Source organism: Mesoplodon bidens, assembly GCF_964165515.1.
Source record: "Mesoplodon bidens genome assembly, chromosome: 13".
NCBI lineage: Eukaryota > Metazoa > Chordata > Mammalia > Artiodactyla > Ziphiidae > Mesoplodon > Mesoplodon bidens.
Window position 1 is genome coordinate 15,976,150 of NC_138169.1, and position 21,368 is coordinate 15,997,517.

At 43.3% G+C, this 21,368-nt stretch overlaps 1 protein-coding gene across 4 annotated transcripts in view; it reads right to left on the bottom strand.

The window, feature by feature from the left end:
- RPH3A (rabphilin 3A) overlaps positions 1-21,368 on the bottom strand; it is a 272,301-nt gene that overhangs the window by 110,901 nt on the left and 140,032 nt on the right. For all 4 annotated transcript variants that reach the window (XM_081253422.1, XM_081253423.1, XM_081253420.1 and 1 more), the window contains one exon: positions 16,689-16,791. The gene's annotated coding sequence lies outside the window, so the exon portion shown is untranslated. The remainder of the gene's footprint in view (positions 1-16,688; positions 16,792-21,368) is intronic.

The window sequence follows — 21,368 nt, forward strand, 5'->3', positions numbered from 1 at the left end:
GGATCCAGCCATGCCTGAAGCTCCTACACTTGTCCATAATATAAGCCAATATATTCCTTTCTTTTTTTTTGTTTTGGTGGGATTTTTTTTTTGCTTTAGCCTATTTGAGCGTTCCAACTAAAAAAATTAAATTCATAATTTTTCCGACATCACTCTTCAAAGTGAGGGCCAGAGGATGAGATTGGGGCTTCTAGAGAGGAACTACAAAGTCAAGTAAATATCAAGGATGGACAAAATGGATTCCTTTAATTCCATGTGTGAACTACTTTCAGAGTGTCAGAAGGATTAAAGAAAAAAAAAGAAACAACCAAAGAAGCATCAGTGGGAGCCAGTTTGGCTTTACACTGCTTTTTAAAGAAAGCCTCTCCACAATTAGGATTTCCAAATATAATTCCTCTCTCATTCGACAGAACCCAGTACCTAGACAGCTACTTCTAAAAGTAAGAGAAATAAAACCTGTCTGTTTTCTGATGAATCACAAACACATTTCATCTCTGGCTCTTCTGTTTTGGGGTAGAACTCAAAAGAAGGTGTTTCCCTTCTTTTAAAAAATTAAAATATGTGGAGATTTATATCAATAAATTTGTTCTGCTCTTCTCCCTACATGTAGATTCTTTTTTGCAAGTGTGGGTGCCTCCCACTTGGAAAGGAGGCTGATGTCAGGCCCATAATATCAACCACGCTGAGGTTTATCCCACATGGTGAAAAGCGTCTTGGTCATCCTTTCCTTGGCAATAAACAAGAGCCCCAACAAAGCCAAGACTCAATGACCCCTTTTCTCTTACCTCAACTAGGAGCACCCAGCCTGCTTGAGGCATTGTGAGCAGGACTATAGAATTTAACAAAACTGCAGCCTGTAAGGCATTTCTAACTGAGGGCTCAATCCCTCTCCTTTGCAAATAAAAGCAAATAACAAACCACTAACATTTGGCTGTGGCATCATTAATTAACATGAGGAGACCAAACCTCATTAGGCAATTAATTCCACTTTCTTGAGTAAATGCAGGTGGCAAACGAAGGTCTGTCTTATATCAGGACCCTTCTGCCCCTGTTTCAGATGTATCTCTTTCCCTGGCACAGCTTTGATGGCAAAAAGCAAAGGCACCTATGTGTTCTTTAAATAGATCTCTGCCCTGGCTGCCTTGACAGCTAATGGCCAAAGGATGCTAACACACAGTGGCATCTGTGTTCGCAAAATCAAGGAAATTTTCCATCAACTGACTTGCTCCTTTATTAAGCGGAAAAGCAATCAGGTATGCAGGAGCAAAGCTTGGCTCGGGGGCTTCCCTGGTGGCGCAGTGGTTGAGAGTCGACCTGCCGATGCAGGGGACACGGGTTCGTGCCCCGGTCTGGGAAGATCCCACATGCCGCGGAGCGGCTGGGCCGGTGAGCCATGGCCGCTGAGCCTGCGCGTCCGGAGCCTGTGCTCTGCAACGGGAGAGGCCACAACAGTGAGAGGCCCGCGTACGGCAAAAAAAAAAAAAAAAAAGCTTGGCTCGGGGATCTGAACCTCTGAACTGCACTGAGCAGATTGCCCAGGGATGAGGAGGACTCAGATCAATAATAATAACAACATTAATGATCCCAACAACAACGGCAGCAGAAATGGCTATTATTTGCTGAGCCCTTCCAGCAAGCCTGGCTCAGAATCACTGCTTTGTATGCATGATCTCACCGAATTCTCACAATAACTCTTAAGAAGTAGGTGTTAATATTACCTCAGCATAACAAGAAGCTTGTAGCAGATTGGTTGCAAAAATGGCCCTAATTCTTCCTTTCCCTGTACCCACAGCCCTTGCAATGTGACTTCACATGGCAATGAGGTTTTGCATCTCTGTCCATCAAGAGATGGAACAATTTCTCTACTCCTTGAATCAGGTTGCCCTGTGTCTTACTTTGACCAATAGAATGCCAGGAGCCTAGACTTCAGGGGGCCTTGCAACTTCTACTTCCTCTCTTGAACTCCTGCCCAGTAATAAACCCAAACTGTCCTGCTGGAAGATGAGAGAGGTCACATGAGACACAACTAAGCCCAGCTTAGGCTATCTGTGACCAGCTGGCTCCCCGAGTCCCACAGCCCCTATGCAAACCCAGAAAGACTAGCCAAGCCCTGTCCTGATTGGCATTTCCACCCAGGCTACCTACAGACTAGTGAGCAGTAATAAATGTTTATTGTTATGTGCCACTGGGGTTTTGTGACTGTTTCTTACATAACATAGCGTAGGAAGAGATAACTGATACAATGAGGAAACTAACTCATGGAGCGATTAAAGCAACTTCCCAGCAAATTTCTTAGCACATAGCTGGTATTCAATAAATATTAGTTAAGTGAGTGAATGAATGACTAAATGAATTGGAATCCCAGTCCAGGTCTGTCCGACACCACAGTCTGAGTGTTTGACTAACAGGCTATACCAGAATGAACATTTCTATCCTAAACAAGTTTGTTCCCTTTCAAAACCACCCAGCACAGACCTGACTCAATAGATGCCCTCTCATTTCTTTTCTCTGCCACCCTTGATTTCTCTCCAGCCAATTTAACTCAATCCCAGCTTCATTATGAAGTCCCTAGAGAAAGTGGGAAATGAAAGTAGTGATAAAAGATGTTGGACACAATTATAATCCACCCCCGGGAGGAAAAACGTATTTCAACTCAACCTTTCTCTGTTTTTATGTGTTAGATATACTGGATTCTCCCCACTCTCCATCTCTGATCTCTTTTTTTTTTGGCCATGCCACATGGCTTGTAGGATCTTAGTTCCCTGATCAGGGATTCAACCTGAGCCACGGTAGTGAAAGCGCCGAGTCCTAACCACTGGACCACTAGGGAATTCCCTGATCTCTATCTTGTAACTAGCAAGTTTAGACCATTTATATTTATTATTATTACTGAGATATTTGAATTTTTCTCTACCATCTTATTTTGTGCTTTCTGTTTACCCTGCTTTTTGCATGGTCCTCCCTCTGCCTCTCCTGCCTCCTATTTCCCCCACTGCTAATAGGAAAGTTATATATTCTTTCTATTCTTTCAGTGGTTACCTTCCCCTTTTAACATGCATATGGGACTTAATCTAAAATGAATCCATTTCTCTATCCTCCTCCAAGACAGTATCTTAGAACAAATTTTAATCTCTATCAACTGTCTTACACATCAAGCACTGTTTCTCCTCTCCCTCAAAGTAGTCAGTTACCCCTGTATCCCCAGGGCCTAGCACAATGCCTGGCACACTGTACCTAGACAATGAATCTTCCTGTATGAATGGATACTTATCATTTGCTTATTATTATGCTTTAAACATATACTATGTTCTTTATACAACTTTTATACTCTTCAAAGGATTTTCATACTCACTAACCCAAACCTTGCAAGGGAAGCAGTAGACATAGTATAATCAAGATACAAGGCTGAGAAGACGCAATGTTTTGGAAGGGTAACAAACCAAAGACAGGAATTTCCAGAGGGTGAAGCCAGTTCTCTGGACTCCCAACTCAGTGGTCTCAGACGTCTCCAGGGCACTGGCAACTGGGCAAGGTTTAGTGTTCCCTCATCATAAATATTTTATTCACATTTAATAATCATAACACTTTGTACGCAGTGACAGTCTGAGACTTTGTCTCTCATGCTTCAAAGAGTTCTCCATTCATTCCAAACTCTTTGCCCTTATTAAAAATTTGTTAATCCAAAATACCTATTTATATATATCTGTATATCTATGTCTATCTCTATAGAGATCTGTCCCTATAGTTCAATTAATCCATAGATATCTAAAGATAGAGAAGATATATATTTTTTCACAACATGGTTGGTTCCTTTGTTAGGACGTGCTTTGGTACATCTTCTTGGTATCCTTCCCTTCCCTTGTGCCTTTCTTTATGAAGCAAACTTGTTATTTGATTTTCCTTTCCAGTACTCTCAGCCCTCCCCCAACCCCTGCTTCTCCTTTCACTATGGCCTGGCGGTAATGTGGGCAACAAAATGATTCTATCCACTGACACCAGGAAATGAAGGAAGATTCTGTGGAATGCTGAATATCAACATTAATTTTTAAAAAATACACCCCTACCCTCTGTAAAGAGCTTTAATCTTTCTCTTCAGGGGATTAAAACATTTCAAAGTAGCAAATGAAAACTAATTTAATCTCTCCATTCAAGTATGTTCCATCAGCCTATAGATTATTTTTCTGAAAAAAAGATGACAGTGTTGAAAGTGAGAAAAATAAGTAAACTCAATTCGTACTAGCAATCAAAATTTCAAAGCTGGGGTCAAGCCTCATAATGGAAAAGAAATGAAAGATCTTTTCCACACCAGGGAACCAATTCCACCATCATTATATTTTACCTCTTTTTGCTTCTGCAAAGCCCCATCCCTCAAAGAAAGGTCTTATTTATTTTCTCCTCCTCTTCAAATTTCTCTACAAGCCTAGGAGAACAATGTCCCAATGACAGTACTAATAAGAGCTAGCAATTATTGAGCACTCGCCATGTGTCAATCACTAGTCTAAGTACTTGACATGCTATATAACACATTCAATGGCCCACACAACCCTATGTACTGGGCACCATTATTATTCCCATTTTATAGATGAGGAAACTGAGGCAGAGAGAAGTGACATACCTAGGAGGTGGAAGAGCAGGATCTAAACCCAGGAACATTGCCTCTGGCACCCATGTTCTTCTTCTTTTTTTTTTTTTTTTATGATCATATGGTTTTTGGTTTTTTTTTTTAACATCTTTATTGGAGTATAATTGCTTTACAATGGTGTGTTCGTTTCTGCTATATAACAAAGTGAATCAGCTATATGTATACACATATCCCCATATCTCCTCCCTCTTGCGTCTCCCTCCCACCTTCACTATCCCACCCCTCTAGGTGGACACAAAGCACCAAGCTGATCTCCCGGGCACCCATGTTCTTAACCACTCTATTCCATGGCCTCTCAAGGCCACACCATTACTGTCCCCTAAGAAAAATCCCTGTCCCAGTCAACTCTGTTTCTCCTTCAGAGCACTCTCCACCCCTGTCCACCCTGCTCTGTACGGACTGAGCATACAGGAGGCTGACCTATATAGGCTGCATCATTGGGCTCCCTTGCCCATTGGGTTCGGCTAAGGGGAGGCCCTGGCAGGAGGTCAGGGGATGGGAGGAGAGAGAGCTGGCGTATTTATTCCCATGCCCCACTCCGGTGGAGTCACCACGGGTTGGCCAAGTCCCTTAGCCAAATGCCACCCTGCCCCTGTCAGGTGGAGCTCTCCACAACTTTCTCTCTCAAGCTTCAGGTAACTTGTCCCTCCCCTCATCCCTTAATACCTAAAGCTGTAACCTCCTGCTGGTTCAAGCCCCCTAGTTGTTGCACAATATTTGGAAGATTCCCTAAACCCTGCCTTCCATAGATCTCCTGGGTTTATCTCCTGGGTTGAATGTGCCTCTGTTTCTGGCCTCTTCCTGCCATGCCCCTGGCTGATATGCCTGCCTAGGACAATTCATCAGAACTTCCTCAGGCTATCATTTCGCGGACGGCAAAGAGCCTCTCACCAAAGGAGGCAGAGTCATTTAATACCCTTGGGATATGGTCATTGGTCCAGCAGTACCTCCTCTGACACTAAACGAGAACATAGATAAATCATTCTTTCTAGAAATATCTACGGATTGCCTTCTAGATATGAGACACCACACTGGGGATACATCTGTGGATGGGACAACCGGGGTCCCTGCCCTAGTGGAGGAGCATAAACACTAGAGGGAGATTCAGGTCATATACCGAATAAATGAGAAATAGAATAGCATGCAACTGTGCAGAGTGAGATGAAGGGAAAGAGCTTCTAACAGGGGAGACCTCCTGAAATGGGTGGCACTTAGACCTGAAGGATAAATAGAGGAAATGGCCAAGCTGGCGGGGTGGGGGTGGGGGCGGGAATTGGGGCCTAGAGTGTTGCAAACAGAGGAAACAGCACATCTGAAGGCTCTGAGGCAGGAAGGACTTTAAAGCAAAGGTGACTGAGACAAAGTTTGTTCAAGTACAGCTACAGCCATCGTTTCCACCACCCCAGAACCAGCAGCAAGACGTTCCATTGGGGACGGTACAGTCTCCTAGGGGGAACTCAGAAAAGTAGAGAAGGGGCATTTTTTTAATTGCAGGGGCTAGGAGGATGCGCCTAGCATTTAGTGTCTGGGGCCAAGGATTCTAAATGCCCTGTAATGTACAGGACATTTCCTCACCAGAAAGGCTGACGTACTCTGAATGTAAATAACTTCCTTTTTGTGAAACAAACCAACGCACACCTGACATGAGGTGAGGTGGGCTCGAGTGACAGAAGGGAGACCGGCTGAAGTGAATTTGCATCAGGATATTTTTCTCAAAGGACAGGATGAGAGATGAAAGGGAAAGGGAAACTGCAAGAAAGAGAGGATTTGGGAGATTTTCTTTTTGTTAAGTTTAGAGTGAGAGTTGAGAGTGAGAGAAGATTGTTCTAGAAAGTAGCTGCCATCACTGTAGAGCAATCTTTTTCAAACCCCTTAGATGAAGACCCACGGTAAAAACTATGTTTTACATCACAACCCAGTTTATATACACACACACACAAACCCAGATGTGTGACCAAAGCAGAAGTTTCACAAAACAAAACTTCCCCTTATCAAAAAGGATGTTCTCTGTTATGTTCTATTCTATTCTATGCTGATTTCTACCCACTAAATTGACTTCACAACCTACTAAACAGATCTCACTTCTCGGTTTGAAAAACACGGCTGAAGACATAACCAGAGAGTATTTTAAAGATAAAAAATGTGATAGGGCTTCCCTGGTGGCACAGTGGTTGAGAGTCCGCCTGCCGATGCAGGGGACACGGGTTCGTGCCCCGGTCCGGGAAGATCCCACATGCTGTGGAGTGGCTGGGCCTGTGAGCCATGGCCGCTGAGCCTGCGCGTCCGGAGCCTGTGCTCCACAACGGGAGAGGCCACAACAGTGAGAGGCCCGCATACCACACACACAAAAAAAAAGTGATAATACATCATGTTGATGAGCATGGGGGGAAATGAACGCTCTCATATACTACAAGTGAGAGCAAGAATTAATGCAATTCCATTAGTGGGCCATTTGGCAATCTGTATCAATATTCTAAATGCATTCGCCTTTGACTCCGCAATTTCACTTCCAGGAATTTCTTTCAGATCTTTTCCCATATGTGCCCGAAGAGGGATGTAAAAGAATACTCACTGCTGCATTGTTTGTAGTGACATAAGATTAGAAACTATATAAATGTCCATCAACAGGACACTGGTGAAGTGAATTATGGGATGTCTTACTATAGAATCCTAAGCAACCATGAAAATAAATGAGGCAAGTTTGAACAAACTGAAATGGAATCAGGTCCAAGATGTATGATATAGTTGAAAAAGCAAGGGCAACATGCTGGTAATTGTTCAGCTGAATGATGAATACAGAGGGATTTAGCATATCATTCTCTTTACTTCTGTTTATGTTTGAATTTTTCCATAGGTAAAAAATTAAAAAGACAAGTGTCCGAACTACGTTCAGTATGGCACCATTTGTGTTTAAGCCAATTTGCTTTCATAGACAAGAGAATATATAAGAGACTGGAATTAGCGCATGTCTCTGGCAAGAGAACTAGGGAACAGATGTGGGAGGGAGGATTTCAACCTCATATCCTTTTCTGTCTTTTAATTTGTAACCATGTATACCTCTTATCTATGTGTGCATTTATCATTCAAATGGAAAGAAAACTGGTTTGCCAACCTCCATAAGGATAAACACAATTCTACCTGAAATCAAAAGAATCAAAATAATACTTGGGACTTCCCTGGTGGTGCAGTGGTTAAGAATCCACCTGCCAATTCAGGCGACACGGGTTCAAGCCCTGGCATCTGGGAAGATCCCACATGCCGCGGAACAACTAAGCCCGTGTGCCACAACTACTGAGCCTGTGCTCTAGAGCTCACAAGCCACAACTACTGAAGCCCGTGCACCTAGAGCCTGTCTCCACAACAAGAGAAGCCCGCGCACGGCAATGAAGAGTAGCCCCAGCTCACTGCAACTAGAGAAAAAGCCGCGTGCAACAACGAAGAACCAATGCAGCCAAAATAAAATAATACCTGAAAACAACAAACATACCAATACACTAAAAAGAATGTACTTCTAACTTTGACCCTTGCCCATACCACACCACACCACTGCCTTTGGGGATTTCCTGGACAACCCAGTAATACATTAAATAGTGTTCAACTGTATTTTTAGGTCAAACTGTTATTTCTTTGAACTGACACAGATCAAAGCCTGGGCCACATGGGATGCCAATTATACCCACGTTATAATGGAAATGATTTAAAGTTTAACTTGTTCAGTTTCCTCCCTTTAAGAATGACAGAACTACAGTACAGCATTCATCAATAAGAAGATGGTTAATGGGACGAAGTGAGAGAGTGGCATGGACGTATATACACTACCAAATGTAAAACAGATAGCTAGTGGGAAGCAGTGCGTAGCACAGGGAGATCAGCTCGATGCTTTGTGACCACCTAGAGGGGTGGGATAGGGAGGGTGGGAGGGAGACGCAAGAGGGAGGGGATATGGGGATATATGTATACGTATAGCTGATTCACTTTGTTGTACAGCGGTAACTAACACAACATTGTAAAGCAATTATACTCCAATAAAGACGTAAAAAAAAAAAAAGAAAAGAAAATGGCTAAGTAAGTAATGACATATCTGTATGATGGAATACTGTTATGGACTGAATGTTTGTTGCCCTCCCCCCCACTAACATGCATATGCTGGGTCCCTAACCCCCAGGGTGATGGTATTAGGAGGTGGGTCCTTTGGGAGGTAATTAGGTTTAGATGAGGCCTGAGGGTGGGGACCGCATGGTGGGATTAACATTCTTGTAAAATGAGGAAGAGACACCAAAACTTGCTCTCTCTCTGCCATGTGAGGACACAGAGAAGGAGGCCAGCTGTGAGCCAAGAAGAGGGCTTCCGCAGAAACCACCTCATCTGGCACCTTGATCTTGGACTTCCCAGCCTCCAAAAATGTGAGGAATAAATGTCTATTGTTTAAGCCACCCAGTCTGTGGCATTTTGTTGTGCAGCCTGAGCTGACCAGTAGAAATACCGTGAAGCTATTTAAAAATATAACACACATGGGCCTCCCTGGTGGCGCAGTGGTTGAGAGTCCGCCTGCCGATGCAGGGGATACGGGTTCGAGCCCTGGTCTGGGAGGATCCCATATGCCGCGGAGCGGCTGGGCCCGTGAGCCATGGCCGCTGGGCCTGCGCATCCGGAGCCTGTGCTCCACAACGGGAGAGGCCACAAGAGTGAGAGGCCCGCATACCGCAAAAAGAAAAAAAATATATATATATATATAACACACATATATGTACTGACATGGAAAGAACTTTAAGACACATGTTGGGTGGAATAAGCCAGTTGTGATTACAATCTTACAGTATTGTACATTTATGTAAAACACATTCATATAACAATACTATACATATTAATACAGAGATGCATGGAAGATTATCTGGAAATATCAACATCTAACAAATAGGATACTTTAGGAACATGGGAGAGTCATGGTCAAAGGCGATACTGGCTTTGCTTGTAAATTTTAATTTTTTATAAAAATGTATTCTCTGTTACTTATGTAATTTAAAATTATTTCAGGATGTACCCCCTCCAAAAGGTCCAGAAGGGATAGCCTGACCCCAAGCCATATGATCAGTCTACTTCAGGGATATTTCTAGAATTGAAATTCTAAAATCTGCCTCCCAATCTGAGAGTTCTTCCCACAACCACTTAGCTCTCCATCTTAATTCTGAAACCAACAAAAATTACATTCTCCTGCTGAAGAGAGAATAAGGCAGGACCCACATGCCGCCAGACACCAATGAGGAGATAATGCTTTTACACACTAAACATAACATGGTTAGATCTCAACAAGGTTAGCTAAGACAATTAATTTCAAAGTCTTCCAACTGACAGCAATACACAAATCAGCTTCCCCATCAGCTTTAGGAAACTAATTTTGCTGTGGTGAAGAATTCAGTAGGGGGGTTCCGATGCCTTTTCAAGAAGAAGAGGATTCACTTCAAAGGGAGATGAAACTATTTTCTAGAGCAACTTCATAATTATACCACAAGGACAATGTTTACCTCTAAAACACCTCTAAAACCAACACCCAGTAGGAATACGCTGGAAGGAAGAAAGAAGCCTCAAAACAGTGGCAGGTTGAAATCTGCAAGACATATTCGTGAGAGGAAAATAAAAAGATCAAAAGTCTCAGAAAGTTTATTAGCAATTATAGTAGGCACTAACACTTATTTACTCAGTCAAAAAATATTGAGTACTGATGGTGCCAGGTGCTGGGGACACAGCAGTGTACAAGACACACAGAAATCCTGCCCTCATGACATTCTGGCAATAAACGTTTAAGTGCTACTATAATCTGGGCAGGTGAATAGGGAGCACCCAGGTAAGAGGTTTCTATTTTAAATACAGTGAATGGTCAGGGAAGGTCCCATTGAGAAGGTAATGTTTGAGCAATCACCTGAAGGAGGCAGAAGAGCAAGCCCAGCAGACATCTAAGGGACGTTTGTTCAGGCAGAGGGTATGGCAAGTGCAAAGGCCCTGAGGTAGGGACATACCTAGCATGTGTTTGTGGAGCAGCAAGAGGCTAATATTGCCAGAACAGAGAGACCGAGGGAAGAATTCCAGGAGATATTATGAGAGAGGAAGCCAGGAGCCTGATGGTGAGGGTCCTATAGGTCATTGTAATGACCTGGGCTTCTACTCAGAGAGACAGGTGCCACAGAAGAGTTGAGAGAGCCGGAGTGACGTGAACTTACAAACCACTGAGTGCACTGATGGGGAGCAAGGGGAGAGGTGTAAAGACCAGTTAGGAGGTCACTGCAATAACCCAGTGGGAAGATAATTCATCGAGTACTTGCTGTGAGCTAGGGACTTTACAAACCACATCTTTTTGTTTGCTTGTTTGAATTGAGATATAATCCCCACACCATAAAACTCACTATTTAAAATTGTACAGTTCATAGACCCACAGACATAGAAAATAAACTTATGGTTATCAAAGGGGAAAAGTGGGGGTGGGGAGGGATAAATCAGGAGTTTGGGATTAACATATACACACCATTATATATAAAGAAGATAAATAACAAGGAGCTACTGTATAGCACAGGGAACTATACTCAATATTTTGTTATAACCTGTAAGTGAAAAGAATCTGAAAAAGGATATATATGGATTTTGATAGATCTGAATCACTTTGCCGTACACCTGAAACTAACACAACATTGTAAATCAACCATACTTCAATAAAAATAAAAAATAAAATTGTACAGTTCAGTAGTTTTTAAATGTTCACAAGGCTGTGCAGCCATTAACGCTATCTAATTCCTGAGCATTTTCATCACCCCCAAAAGAAACCCTGTACCTGTTAGAAATTCACTTCTCATTCTCCCTGCTCCCAGCCTCTGGCAACCACTAATTACTTTCTGTCTCTATAGGTTTGCCCACTCTGGACATTTTCCATAAGTGGGATCACACAGTGTGTGACCTTTCAGCTCTGGCTTCTTCCTCTCAGCATCCTGTTTTCAAGGTTCCTCCATGTTGCAGCCTGTATCAGTCCATTATGGCTGAAGAATATTGTAACATCTTATCCAATCCCCACAAAAGCCCCACAAGGAAAAGCTGTCATTACCATGCCAGTTTTCTGATGAGAAACTGCAGCACTGAAAGGTCAAGTAACTAGCCCAAAGGCAAACCAGAGAGTGGAAGAGCTGGCCTTGACCTCAGAACACTGACTATTCTCCAACACTGACTATTTGACCACGTCGTTAACTGCATTTCTGAATGGTGGCGTGAACAAGGACCCCAGCAAGGCCCCTCATTGGACTGGGGAAGTGGGGACCCTGATTTCATACAGTCAGGCAAGGCTGTGACTGAAACTCAAACATCGTGACATCCTATTCAGCAGGGTTCCACTCTAGAACCTCCTTGCTGCCCTGGTGGGTCCTTCTCATTCTGGGTGGAGTCAGAGGAAATGGCCGAGGGTGAGATCAAGGAGGTGGGCAGTGGCGGGTGGGAGCAAAATGCCAACAGCACTGCCTCCCCACAGCTGAACTCAACAAACAGCAATTCAGCTTAACCAACATTTACTAAGCACCTACTGTGTGCTAGATCTGTGTGAATAGAAGCCTCAATAAGATGTGGTCCTAGCCCTTGAAAAATTCACATGGCTGGTGGGGAAACCACTATCCCCGTGTTATCTCAAAGAAGACGCTCTGTCTTTGCCATCTTTGCATCCGCTAGGAACCTTGCCCCGGCGCCAGGTACACAGCATTCTTCCAACAGACATTTGCTGAGGAACATCTCTGTACTAGGGATGTGACCGGTTCCCCTTAGCTCTTTCTTATTAACCCTGCTCCACCTACAACCTTCCTTCAAATGGGCCGTTTAATGTCCTACACAATCCCCCAGCCACACCTGTTTGAGAAAGGGGTGGTCAACACACTCACACAGTACCAATCAGAATTCTGTTGCTGAGGGTTTGAATTGGGCTCTAAAGACTGAGCTATTTTGCTCTGGGGAGGAGTGGCAACCACTGTCAGGGCTCCATCCAGATTGCCTTGGATCCCTTTACCATTTTCATGCATGCTGGCTGCCTCACAGGTGACACAAAGAACCTCAAGAGTCTGGGAATTCCCTTAACTAGTGACTGACAGGTGCAGGGACGCAAATACTCCAACCCTCTCGCCTCCTTATAGGGACAACTCCAAGGTTTGACTACACTGTCTCCAGAGCTGCCCCTGCAGGATTAAGTGAAGATTACTCCCTTGGAACTGTCCTTGGTACCATGTCCCTGCATGGCCTCTTTTCCTTCCCTTGAGATCCCTATTTCCCTCCTTCCCCTCCCAGTTTCCCCTGAGAATGCTTCCTCATAAATCCTTTTCACATGAATCCTCATCTCAGGGTCTGCTTCTGGGAAACAAGCATTGCTTGTCCATTCTCTGTTCTGTGAGGAACATCAGGGACCTGTGGAGTCTTCTCTTAACTGCTTCTACCCTTGCTGTGGGCAGAAATAATCTCACAAGTCACCCCTAACATCTCAGAGTCCAAATTTAGGGAGGCTGGCCTTTCTTCCCCAAAAACTGGAATTTGGGCATAACAGTAATAACACATATTCAGTTGAAACATCACACCTTCCCCTCTACCACTTCCATGACCTTTGGTCCACTCTCAGTCCCTGTGGTTTCCCAAGGGATGAACACATGACCCAAATCTGACCAATCAGTTTATTCCATCTTCCTGGTCATAGTGACTGGATCAAGGATGGGCACATGACAAAGTGGTCCAATGAGAAGCAATTCTAGATTCTCTCAGGACCCAGAAATGGAAAGGATCTCCATTTCTCCTGGTGTTATCACAATGGATAGAGGTATACCTGAATTGCCACTAGCAAGAATGAACATACTGAAGAACGAAGCCAACACAAAGGGAAATAGATCTGAGAGGAAGAGAAAGTCCTGATGGTATTATTTGAGTCCCTAGATCCAGCCATACCTGAGGCCAATAATATTAGATCCTTCAGTTATTTGAACAAAAAGCTTTTTTTTTTTTTTTTTTTGCTTCAACCACTTACAATCCATCAGGGGGAAGACAGGGTAAAAGAGGAAAAATTATAACTTATAATGAAATAATAATATTTAGTGAATATTTATGATAAGCCAGGTACTACACTGTGTTTACCTAGATTTTTTTCACTGAATCTACACACCTCTCTATGAAGTAGGTACTATTATTGTCCGGTATTTTATTGATGAGGAAACTAAGGCTCAGAGAGGTCAAATCACCTGCCTAAGGTCACAGAGTTTGGAAATGGCAGAACCAGATTTTTTTTTTAACATCTTTATTGGAGTATAATTGCTTTTCAATAGTGTGTTAGTTTCTGCTGTATAACAAAGTGAATCAGATATACATAAACATATATCCCCATATCTCTTCACTCTTGCGTCTCCCTCCCACCCTCCCTGTCCCACCCCTCTAGGTGGTCACAAAGCACCGAGCTGATCCCCCTGTGCTATGTGGTTGCTTCCCACTAGCTATCTATTTTACATTTGGTAGTGTATATATGTCCATACCACTCTCTCACTTTGTCCCAGCTTACCCTTCCCCCTTCCTGTGTCTTCAAGTCCATTCTCTACATCTCTACATCTACACCTGTCCTGCCCCTAGGTTCTTCAGAACCTTCTTTTTTTTTTTTTTTAGATTCCATATATATGTGTTAGCATATGGTATTTGTTTTTCTCTTTCTGACTTACTTCACTCTGTATGACAGTCTCTAGGTCCATTCACCTCACTACAAATAACTCAATTTCATTTCTTTTTATGGCTGAGTAATATTGCATTGTATATATGTGCCACATCTTCTTTATCCTTTCATCTGTCGATGGACACTTAGGTTGCTTCCATGTCCTGGCTACTGTAAATAGAGCTGCAATGAACATTCTGGTACATGACTCTTTTTGAATTATGGTTTTCTCAGGGTATATGCCCAGTAGTGGGATTGCTGGGTCATATGGTAGTTCTATTTTTAGTTTTTTAAGGAACCTCCATACTGTCCTCCATAGTGGCTTATCCATTTACATTCCCACCAACAGTGCAAGAGGGTGCAGAGCCAGAATGTGAACCCAAGCAGTGTGACTGAGGATTCTACGTACTGGAACCATTCTGCTGAGTGGTCAACTGAGCTACAGGTGGAATGAGAAAAGTACATAGGAAAGGCTTGAACCAAGCTGTACATGGCTCTGCCCCGGTTTCATTTTGGAGGACAGCCCCTCCAAGGGCACAGCTGTGGGTCACAGGTCTGCATGGCAAACACTTTTTCCACCCATCAGCGGGTGTCCTCATGGGCTCAGGTCACCTGGCCCTGCTGAGAAGATAAATGGGACCCTTGTTGAGGGACATAATTTGAAATGCAAAAGGTAGGAGCAGCAGGTTGCTGCCACCCACTGGCCCCCACCTCTCACAGAGCCCCTCCCCACACGCAGACTTCCCTGGAAGGACCCACTTTTTCCATGATTGTGACTGTCTCCTGGCAGGTATTGCAATTGGACCCCCACTATAGTTTCCCCACTCCACAGAGTAGACTACAGGGGGTGTATTTGCTTTTTATTTTGGAGAAGGTAGATGGGGGTAGATTCTGAAATCCGCCCATTGCCTACTTACCAGTTCCCTCACACTCTTAGAATGTGCATGCGTGGGTGCACACACACACACATACATGCACACACAGCTCTCTGTTGATGCAAATATGCCCTTCCTTCAAAGCCCCCTGAAATGTCACCACTTGTGGTAAGCCTTCCTTGAACACCCAAACTGGATCCACCTCTCTTGTCTCAGAACACCAAGAATCAGAGTCACTTAGAGGAAACCAAGTTCAAGGAGATTAAGTGACCCAAGTCTACATGGTATACATGTCAAAGCCACAACTGGATTTCAAGTCTCCTCATGCCTCTCTCCAGACCAGTTCTCTTCCATGAGATCAAGAGTTCTAATTATCTGTATCCCATTGCTGAACACTTTTTTAACTGGCAGATAGCATTCATCATATCAGTGTTGACTGACTGGTTATAGCTGTCTGGAACACTGTGTTGAGAACGATGCAGAAGGTCACTGTGTTGTGCTCAGTGCCAAGATGGATGACCAATGTCTGCCACAGACGTAGACTGGAGAGTGATGTCACATATGCCATGTATCTGCCACGGTGTTTTACCTTTCAGAATGTCCCAGGCAGAATTAGCTGCTCCTTGACCTGGATTCCCATATCAATTTAAACGTATTTGAGAACGTTTCACATTGTGCTGTAACCATATGTCTGCGAGTCTCTCCCATTAGATAGTGAGTGGCTTGAGGACACAAACCACTTGTGCATTCCTTCAGTCAGTGCCTTGAGTGAACCAAAGCACATTCTCAGTAACTGTCTGAATGTTGCATCATTCAGATTTGTGAATCATAATTTCACAAGTTTATGTCTTCTTTAAACAACTCTCATGAGAGCAGGCATCATATCACATTGTGCCTAGCATAATGCTGAATGTGTATTTAACTTAATTTATTTGCTATTAGTTGTAGAGTGCTTACTATATGCCAGGTGCATGATATGGGCTTACCATATACTGCTGCATTTATCTCTCTTCTACACTCTAGAAGTTAGCTATTAACCCTACTTTACAAATGAGGGCACTGAGATTCAGAGAGTCTATTCAACTTGCCCAGGGTCACACAGCTAGTAAGCAGCAGAGCTGGGATTTAAATCTGGGTCTCTGTGACAGCAATTTTGGCTGATTGATCACCATTATACTAAAGAGTAGTGGTCAGTGAGGAGGAAATGAAAATACCTACATTTAAAATCTAGAAACTGATGTGGGGCTTGAGGTGCCATGTTTCATCTTATTAAATGTGGCGTCTCAGCTCAGAGCCTCTTTGGGGTGGTTGCCAGAGTCTGAGCCAGGCTGAAGTGGCCACTGTGCAGTGAACATCCACGCTGCCTGGACTCAGACTGCCTGGTCCAGCCCAGTGTGACTCAGCACCTGGAAACTTGTGCTTCTTTAAATAGATCCTGCTCTCAGCTGGGTCTCAGCGGTGATCAGTGACTTACCCATCATCAGAGGGAGGTATCCTGGGGCTTGCTGAGCTGCCGTGCCAGAGTGGAGCCGAGGGACATACGGGGCACAGGAAGAAGGCTGTTGGTGGCTGTAACCCTGTTAAGAGAATTAAGAGAATGGCTGAGTGAGACACTACCCAGAAGCAGGGGGTTTGTCTACACCCATCACCCAAAGTGGCCTTTTGGGGTTTAGTGCCATGCTCCTCCTTTCCCCCAAAGCCCCTGCAGCTTTGTGGAGGAACCACAAACAAGGTGGGCCAGGGTCAGGAGACCTATGTTCCAATGCCAGCTTTGCCACCAAAGAGCTACATGACCTTGGGCAAGTCCTTCACTTTCCTATCCTCTCATCCATCAAGTGACACTCTAATTACAAGTGCACAACAGGAGGCAGATGACAGCCTGATTGTTCTCAACGGAGGATCAGCCGAATGACTTACGGTCCATCTACACCCTGCAACAAATGCTACTCAGATGGGAGAGGCAATTGACATGTGCTGAAATGAAACCATCTCCGAGTAGGTGTGGGACAATGAGCTGCCACCTGAGTGTTTTAAGTGATGTCCTATATAGTCACATACAGCAGAGTATTCGTAGAACATCTCTGAAAGGATACATGCACACACATTCTGGTGGGTCACATGAGTACTAGTTTGGAGGTGAGCAGAACTGGGTTGAAAGCTCAACTTGATCATGTAGCTGGGTAGTCAACTGAACTTCCCAATGCCTCATGCCTTAGCAGATATAAGGGATATTAAGGGACCAGAGCAGCTGCCACAGGAGGAATGACAATAGCAAGGATGGTGGCAACAACCACTGTCTGTAACCCCATGAGAACAGCACGAGCTGTTGCTAAGCTCACTCTGGCCAGAAAGCAAGACAGGTGCATGGCTCATGAAAGTCGTCACATAAGCTGGGTTTAATACATCTTGCATCCCGGTGAGAGCCCAGATTCACAACCTTAATATTCACACTATGATGTCAACCTGCCACCTGTTCATCTAGTGTATAAAGCACATGGATCCACTGCCGACCACCCATCTCGGAGAATGAATTAGGTCTTCTGGGCTTGGGAAGCATACGATCCCAGTCTACTCCACTCCCACTGAATGTCCTGCTAAGGACCAAGACAGCTCTCTGGATATTCTCAGCCCTTTTCTCCAGAAGGCTGCTTACTTGGATCTTGTTACTTCAGCCTCTGGCAGAACTGTCCATCAGGAGTGGCACTTAAATGGGAGATTCTGGGCTTTTTATCAAAGAACACAATAAATAACCATAACCATGCCAAATCCTGCCGGGTTTTATTTGGGACATTGAACCATGGTATTCCGTGCCCCCTATTTAAATTCATCTTATTCCATTCATTTGTTTATTCAGCAAATACGTAGTGAGGGAATCAATAAGAAAAAGACAATCTAATAGAAAAATGGTTAAAAGGAAATGAATAGGCAGTTCATAGAAAAGAAAACACAACTGACTCTAAAGCATTTGAAAAGATCAATTGTACTCAAAAAAAGAGAGAAATGCAAATTAAAGCTACACTGAGATACCATTTTCCCCATAAGATTGGCAAAAATTCAAAAGGTTAATAACACACTTTGCTGGTGAGGCTGGGAGGAAATAGGTATTCTCAAGCACTGCTAGTAGGAGTGTTGCCATGGTGTGCTGTAATTTGATAATATCTATCAAAATTATGAATGCAGATATTCTTTGATACAGCAACTTCCCTTCTGGGAATTTATCCTGCAGCGATATTTGGACTTGTACGAAATAATGTATGTACAAGGTTATTCACTGCAGAATTGTAAAGGCAAAATACTGGGAAAAATCTAGATGCTTTTAAGCAGACTAGTTGAATAAATAAGAATATATCCAAACAATGACATTCTATATAATTTTTTCAAAGAATGAGCTATCTCTCTATTCACTGAATACAGAAAGATTTCCATGATATATTGGCAAATAATAAGACACAGAGGAATATGGATATGGCTTTCCCACAGTAACACTGCCTAACAAACCGCCCCAAAACTTAAAAGAGTAATCATTCGTTCTCATGCTCATGGATCCAAGAGTTGGTTGGGGTTCTGCCAATCTTGGCTGGGCTCAGCAGGGTGGCTCTGCTTAGAGCTGCCCTCCATGTTCTGTTTGAATCTGTTCCACATTCCTCATTCAAGGGCGGGGTGAAGGGGCAATAGTTAACCATGGCATGCTCCTCTCTTGGCGGATCATGGAACACAAGAGAGCAAGACCAGCTGCATAAAAGCATTTCAGGACTCTCACCTCTTGTCAGCTCACATCCCATTGGCCAAAACAAGTCACATGGCCAAGTCCAAAGTCAAGAGGTGAAGAAAACCCACCATGAGACCACAGCAAGGATGTGGATGTACGATACCACCAGAGGGGAGTGAAGAATGGGATCAGTAACTGAACCTAACACACATTCAACACTCATTCAACTTTACTTATCTTTGCAAAAGATGTCTGACCTTCCTGCCTCCCTTGTATAAGGACCCTTGTAATTACATTGCTCCCCCTAATCCCAGAAAATCCAGGATAATCTTCTCACCTCAAAATCCTTAATTTAATTGCATCTGCTAATTCCCTTTTGCCATGTAAGGTAATATATTTACAGGTTCTGGGAATTAGGACATGGACATCTTAAGACGGCCATTATTCAGCCAACCATAGCTGAGATTCAAACCCAAGCTTCTCTAACCCCTAATCATGTGCTCTTTTCACTGTTCTTTGCTGCTTCCACAAAATCTGTGAAATCATTAATCCTAGGGTTTCCATGGGTCTACGAAGAGAGCGAAGCATATTTCTCTGCAGATTGGACAAGTCACAGAAATACTACATGCTCTACCAAAGAGAAATGTCCCCCATTTCCAATTGGAGCTGGCAGGGCTATTCATAAGGTAGGGCACCAAAGGGTGTTCCCCACCACCCCTGCTGTTAGCCAGGTGAGGCTTCAAGAAGTGGCCAATGTGGCTTTTCAGCATTATTCATTTGTTTCCTTGTTTGTTATCTCTTCCACTAGAATGTCAGCCCCAGGAGAGTGGGGACATATCCATCACACTCACCATAGTGTTCCCAGAGCCCAAAAGAGCCCAGCACAGAGCTGGCATTCCATTGATAAATACAAACTCCAAAGTTGCCCTGATCCAATGGATAGGATTTCACTTGGGTATAAAATTTAAAGATGGGGAAGGGAATCCAGTATTCCCAGAATCGTGCCCAGAATCCCTTACCTTTGGGAGGTGTTGATGTGAAAGCTGAGGTCCCTGGTCAGGACTATAATGAGGGGGAAACATGAGCAAGATTTGCCTAGCTGTGCCCTTCTGAGAACAGAGGTTACATCTCTTGAACATTCTACGTGAAGCATTCTGAATCGATCATGCTTAGGCATCAGTAACAATCCACCTATGAAAAATTCTCCCACAAGGGCACAAAGATAGATGTACAAGGATATTCACTGTACTGTCTGTAACAGCAAAAAACTGGACACAGCCCAATGTCCATCAATAAGGGTCTGGGGAAATAAATGATCATACAGTCACAATGATGGAATGCCATGCAGCTATTAAAAGAATAGGATAGAAGGGGAAAGATGTCCAAGATATATTGCTAAGTAAAAACAGTAAGTTGCAGGAAATACAAAGCACGGTCCTATATTAAAAAAATAATATATATCAAAACTCATCATTCTTGATGTTAAAAAACTCATCAAACTGTATACTTCACTGTGCATTTTACTGTATGTAAATTATAACTCAATAAAAGAAAAACAATGTATGTATGCCTTCTAGTTCTTTGATCTTAAGAAGCAATTTTTCACATTGTTTTTGAAATTAAGACTTGCCTTTTCATGTAATGCAGAATTTTATGTTTTGTTGAAAGGCTGATAAGTCAAAAGAGTAGCTTACCAATGATGGTGATTTAGAATAGAAGAAATACAAAGGAAATACATTAGCATATACATAGAAAGTAAACAAGCATATGCGTAGAAAAGCTAAAAACATAAGACATTTTGAATTTAGGAGTGAAATAATGGAGAGCAGAAGGTGTAGGAACTAAGTAATATATCTCTATAATCGAATTTTTTACTAGGGAGACACATTAGTAATGAGAAACAAATAAAGGGTAAGGAAAAACTCTTTCTGTGACCTATACCTTTTGTGGGGAAGAGTGGAAACTCACTTTGTATTCAGGAAAATCAGGGGCGTCAAAGGGCATTTTGACAATTTAACAGGCCAAGAGAATTGAACCTCATTTGTGTTTTTAAAATAGAAAGAACTTTGTTGTTGTTTTCTGATTACAAAAGTAATATTTGGGACTGCCCTGGCGACGCAGTGATTAATAATCGCTTGCCAATGGAGGGGACATGGGTTCGAACCCTGGTTCGGGAAGATCCCACATGCCGCGGAGCAACTAAGCCCATGTGCCACAACTACTGAGCCTGAGCTCTAGAGCCCGCGAGCCACAAGTGCTGAAGCCCGAACGACCTACAGCCCATGCTCCGCAACAAGAGAAGCCACCGCAATGAGAAGCCGGCGCACTGCAATGAAGAGTAGCCCCCGCTCGCCACAACTAGAAAAAACCTGCACAGAGCAATGAAGACCCAACACAGCCAAAAAAAAAAAAATTAATATGTGTTCATTGTATAATTAAACACCC